The sequence below is a fragment of the Aythya marila genome (assembly GCF_965140915.1).
Source record: "Aythya marila genome assembly, chromosome: 11".
In the NCBI taxonomy this organism is placed as follows: Eukaryota; Metazoa; Chordata; class Aves; order Anseriformes; family Anatidae; genus Aythya; species Aythya marila.
Window position 1 is genome coordinate 17,599,679 of NC_139052.1, and position 6,139 is coordinate 17,605,817.

General features: G+C 48.5%; 1 long non-coding RNA gene across 1 annotated transcript; it reads right to left on the reverse strand.

Moving 5' to 3' along the window:
- Positions 1–516: 516 nt before the first annotated feature.
- Positions 517–5,762, reverse strand: LOC309882031. Its single transcript, XR_014318221.1, has 3 exons — positions 5,429–5,762; positions 4,220–4,359; positions 517–654 (listed from the first exon to the last, which is right to left on the reverse strand). It is a non-coding gene; the product is annotated as an uncharacterized lncRNA (long non-coding RNA).
- Between the last annotated feature and the right edge of the window lie 377 nt (positions 5,763–6,139).

The following is a 6,139-nucleotide window of genomic DNA, read 5'->3' on the forward strand; positions in this document are numbered from 1 at the left end:
AAGCTGACGCCCGCAGAGATGTTTGCATTTTGCTCCCATGCACCTCAGGAGTGTTGTAATTGATCTCCCAGCCTGGGATTTTCCCCAAGTCCTTCACAGTTTCGTAGCCTCACTTCCAGTAGGAGTTTTGCTCCCTTTTAACAGACTTCAGAGCAGCAATGCGTCACTTTTGTTCTCCAGAAGAGCTCGAGCTCTCTGGGCTTTACAAACCCAGATGCCGGTTTTCTTCCTCTCATCCAGCCTCTTGGCAATGTAACGCAGCTAATTTACAAGAAAACCTGCTGCAGACACTGTCAGCTTTCTGCGTGGAAACTCCCAGTTCCTTTTGCTGTTCCTGGCTCGGGAACACTTGCGGTTTCTGGCAGAGCCCTCCCAGGTACGAAACCCGTACGGCTGCTGAATCATGAGCCGTGCGGGGACTGACGCAAGGCGCCGTGTGGCCAACTTTCCGAGGTGGCCTTTGGCTGGAGAATTCACACGGAGGTGGAAGGGGGGAGCACCAAAACCCTCCGCGGGGCTGCAGGGGCAGAGGGGTGGGCTGCGGGCCAGCAGTAGCCGGGAAGAGGTGGCCCCAGAGGGAGGGAGAGGGCTGCGAGGTTCGTGCGGCTCGGCCTGTCGGGGCTGGGCTGCTCTTGCTCCGTGTGATGGGTCTGGCTGGAGGAAGCAGGAACAGGAATAAGCTGGGGAAAAGAGCAAAGAAGATGCCACCCCGACTGCCCCACCTACACACATGTGACATCCCGTTTTGTCACCCCACTCGCCCACCAGGGCACTCCTAGCAAATTATTAAGGAATATAAATAGAAACATTGTCTAAGAATGAAACAGCGAGCAACAGTTGGTCGTAGAGCAAGGACACGCTGGAAGGAATTTGTTTTTCTGCGCTGGCTCTCTAACAACCCAAAGGAGCCACGCTGTGGCAAGCACCTGAAATCAACAGCTGGAAGTCGGAGCTGCTTCCCCTGTGCGTCTTTTAAAGCAGAAAGGAAAAGAAAATGCTTCAGCCACCCTCTGCCATCGCTGGCTGGTAAGAAAACACGCTGAGCAGCTCCGGTTCGGAGGAACACACTGAGATGCTCTCCAGCACGAGCAGGGCTGCTGCCTTTTGAGAGGAGAGGTGTGATACAAACTGAGCAGCACCAGAAGAATTTCCTGGCCGCAGAGCTGGAAATAGACCGCAGCTAGGTGGTGGGACTGGCATCAGTGTGAGCAGGCAGCCCAGCCAACTCACGCAGCCTTAGTCACAGCAACAGCAGTCACGGCCCTGTTGTACCAAGCCCAGCGTTCCTTAGGTGCTGCCCTGTCATCCATGTGAGTAATAACAACAACAATTAATGCTTCAAACGTGAACAAGTCTGTCCTGCTCTTCTAAAAGGAAAAATATCGCTGCTCTTATTTGAAGGATGGGAACCCGAGATAAGCAAAGAGGATGACCTAATCACTGTTATTCTCTGGAGCAGACGATCACTTAGGGTGTTTTGGTGCTTGGTTAATTTAGGTAATTATTTTTGTGATCCGCCCATAAGTAGAACAACAGAGACAAAGATTTGGAAATGGAGAACAGGCGTAAGACTGTGCTACTGTGTAGGCTACCGAATGCTCTTCTCATTACCTGTGACATGAGGGAACAGACACAGGAGCTTTTGGGGAAGAAAAACAAAATATGATGGGTGAACACCCCCTGGCTCAGATCTTGGCTCCAGACCTTGCAAGCACCACAACATTCACACACCCTGCCCTAAAGCTCTTGGTGTCAGGACAGACACGATAAGGGGCAGTGATTTTAGCAGCTCTCTGTCCTTCTCATAAGCCTGCCCTGGACAACTCTCCAAATACAGCTTAGTGATCAATCCTTGTTACATTGTCCTGCTCTGCACCAAATTCACTGTGTGCAGTCTGTGACCACTGTTACCCATCTTGTGGGTTCATGGTTCTTTCCATCAGGTGGTAAATTCTTCTGCTCCTGGCCTCAGACACCCAGCTTCAATCCCTTTATAAAAGCCAGGGTTTAAGCCTTTATACCCAAAATCTCCGAACACTTGAACAGCACTACAGTAATCCTCCTAACATGTATCCATCAATCCTAGGGTCAGCTCACAGTCCCAATATAGCAGTTGTAACTTCTCGTGGCCCACGAGGAAGTCAGGGAATTCCTAGAGCCCTGTCCTGCTCGCTGGCTGCTGAGAGGGACAGGGACAGGTCACCAGCTTCTGAGCAGTGCAGGAACCATTTCACCCCGTGCCTACCTCCAGCACGTTTCTGTGACTGAAGCCAAGCTAGAGAAAAGTGGCATTAACGAGGCACTCATAAAGCTCCTGACTTACACCAACTTACTGGGGACTTTGCCGGAAAGGAACCTATCCACCTTCCCAGATCCTAAATCCGGTCAGAGTGACGAGGCACAGCTCGTAAGAATTTGTCACACAGGCAGTTTCATCCCCGTGCTAAGCACAGCTGCCCTCAGAGGTCACGGCAGAGACCTTTGATGCTGGTGTATGACAGATGGAGACAGGCAGCTCGCGGGACGATCCATCCTTCCCCAGCCTGCACACCTCCACCCTCACTTCAGACCTGTGTTGTGCAGGCAGGCTGAGAGCTGCTGGTGCATGGGAACGGGTGACACAAGCAGCAGGACGACTTCGCATGCCACTCCAAGCTCTGTGCAACCCTACCCGGGAGCTGTCAGAGCTGTTGGATTTTGCAAAAGAGTTTGCAAAGCTGCGAGAGGCCTTTGAGATCACAGCCTTTGAAAAAATCACTCCAAAACGTTTCTGGTTTTTGTTTGCTGACAAAAAAAGCCAAGTAGAATACCACCACTGTCAGCCACACACATTGAATGTGGAAGAAGCAGGCTGTTTTCTTCATCCTCCTGCCCTGCTAGGCAAATTCACTGAAGTTCAGGAGATCATGTGCTTTCATGCAGGTTGGGGCCGGTGGACAGAGCAAGGCAGGATGGAGGAATTTCAGGTCTCAGTTTGGACATGCAGTCCAGCAATGCCAAGTAAAGAAATCTCAGTGGGTTTGAGCAACAAACAGATCTGACAGGGAGCCACGAGAAAGGGGAAGCTCAAAGGGAATCGGGAACGCATCCAAACTCCATCAGACTCAAGCAGGTCTTTTCCAGGATCCAACAAGTCAAATCACTGGTCCCAAAGCTATTCTTACCCCGACCCTTGTCTCATTATGTTGTCAGCGCTGTGATTTGCCCCGCTGTGCCTTTCCTGAGCCAGCTGCTCTGAAGGAAAGGTAGGTGGTAATGACTACGTCTGTCTGCAACATCCTTCCAGGCTCAGGAGCCCACGAGTCTGGCATATGCCCAGCCCAACCCAATTCCTAGGAACTACCAACCTCACCTAATTCCCAAGAAGGAGCTTCTGATGGAACAGCAGCATCCTTCCACCGAACTCAGTTCCTTTAATTGGGGACAGACTACAATGCATCAGCAAGGACTTGGACAGCTTGGAGAATCTCTCTTTATAAAAAGGAGAGAGCAATGATCTTCCAGCCCCAAAACCATCCCAGTCCCCACCTTGACACTCTGTTCTCAGCTATACCTGGTAACTGACTTAACTAACTTCCATCACGCATGTTAGAAGCAGCACATTTCTTTGGATTTCTATTTCAAAGTGCATTCAGAAATTAGCCATTAATTGCAGAACTGGTGATAAAGGGATCAAGAGAATCCTGCCAGCAGCCAGACAAAGTATTAATTCAGTGCATCAGCAGTTCCCACCGCATTGCATCACACTGCTCGCAGCCTGCAGAGGCCCCTTTTCTCCCCAGCAGCTCCTGGCCTGCAGCAGACCTCTTTGCTCAGCTCCTGCACTCGGTTTGGCACGGTGGGAAGCTGTTAATCATCTCTGCTCTGCACACACATGACCTGGCTGGCCTCGCTTTGGAGACCAACCGAATCAAGCCGGTTTTATTTCACCACGTAAGTGATATAAAAGAGCAGCCCTGTGCAGCAAAGGGCTGATGGATCAGATTGAAATAGCAAACTAATGCTGGTCTATCCAGGCCGCTAAGAATCAGAAATCAGATTAGGGAGAAGTCACTTACTGCACTGTCCTCCACGCATGCATTACTCAGGGGATGTAATGGACGTAGAAGGCCCATTAGAAGTGAAACAACGCTAAAATGCAGGGCGAAGCCTCCAGTGAGGCACATCGTGTACAGAGTACACTGTTGGGCAAGGGCTGAGAGCAGCAACCTTTAATTACCTTCAAACACGACGCCTTCATTACTCGCTTCAACTGCTGCATCAGGCCAGGCTGCAACACTGTGCTGTGGAAGATGGAGCTGAAGAAGACTCAGTACAGGTGGCCAGGAAGGAGTGGGCTTTCTTGAAAATGAAGTACCTCTTGAAAACAAAACAGATTTTTCTTATGGTTTAAAAGAACATGGACATTTTCCTCCACTTCTGCAGAATTTGGATCATTTAACTCCTCATTTGAAGATCATCTTGATCTTGTCAATGAAGAGAAGCACAGACATACCCTAAAAATGTGTTGTTAAATTTATAGCACACTGTCCATGAGACAGGAGCTACCTGTATGTCTTATTTTTGTACAGCACCTTGCACATGGGGTCCTGATACCTAACATGGAATAATTCCGAGGTCTCAAATAAAGTGGCAGTATCTGGCCCTACATGGGAACACTGTTCTTAAGCTGAAACTGTTCTTGGATGTGACCATCCAAATGAAAACAACTCTGTTTTCAGGCAGATCAAGGGCTAAAGTTTGCTGCAATGGAAACAGAGCTGGACAGAGTGAGAAGCGTCTGAGGCAGTTATCCAGGTGTTAAAAGCAGTGACCAGAGCCATAAATTCAATGGGAACCTACAAAAGCAGGAGCTGAACTGAGTCAAAAAGGTTTGTAAGACTTCTGCAGCTGCAGCCCACAGCTAATGTGACTCTGCTCCCATCCTGCCAGCCAGAAGACTCCTCTCCATGGCTCAGAGGCGTGAGCACCACCCACAGCTCCCTGCTCAGAAACTGGCTCGCTGGGTTCACTGTGGAAGGACCTTTGCAGTGCCCTTGTTTGAAAAGAAAACCAAAAGCCCGATGTTCACTGATGGCGTGTTGACCTGCCCCAGCTGACGGTATCAGAAGCACCCAGGGAGCTGGGATATTAGAGGGGCTGGAGCAATCTCAGCTTTCAGGCTTTGGTAAGCATTGGGAGAAACACACTGACTCCCAGCCAAAACCAACAGTGCTCACTGTACATAAATAGTTGATTTAAAAAATAACAATAAATAAAAGAACTGTCAAAGATCTTCCTTTCCTATCAACCATACATCTCGGGGTACCAAAAAGCTGATGACTGGAGGGAATAAAACAGAGTTCTTGATCAAAATCCAATCCTATTCTTTTCCAGCTTGTGGAACAGAGACAAAGCAGCGTTTAAGTGTCTATCATTTACCACTGACCTTTGAACAGAAATTTTCTGACAGCCCTTGTTTGTGTTCCCATCGGCGATGGGCTGTTGCACAGATTGCCGGCTGTGTGCTGCGAACGCAGCGAGGCATATGGGAGCCCACAGAGGTTTCGGGTTTTGCAGTCATCTGAATCCTAAGGTAGTTTAAATATCGTTTAACTGTCTACCACGTTGATGCTTTGAGAATCACACAATCCAGCAGAGAAGGCAAATACTGCACAGGCTGAAGTGGTCATTGCTGCGTGCGAAGCAAAGCAGTCCAGTCCCCTCTGGTCCCACAGAGCTTAAAATGTGAACCCGGCAGGATTCGTTCCCCCAGTGGAAGATTAAAGAGTCAACGGTGCTTCCTGCAAGTGACAAACACACTTCTGAAAAACAAGAAATGCACCTCGAGTAATTAAAATCAAATATTATTAATCACAGTCAGCTGAAATCACAAGGACCCGACAGCAGTGTAATGAACAGCGAGTCTTGCAGGAAATCTGACGGGGTTAAAGTGTTAAGCATTTTCTAACTGGCTGACGCAACTGAGAAAAAAAAAAATTGAAAAGATGTGAAATTTAGAAATAATACTGCTGAGAAAAAAAGTTGTTTGGAATTCAAATACAATTTTGCCAAGGATTTGCTCAAATATAATCCTAGAGAAGTCCTTAATTATGTGATAAACTCCATTAAATAGTTTTAATCGTTGTTAATATACCCT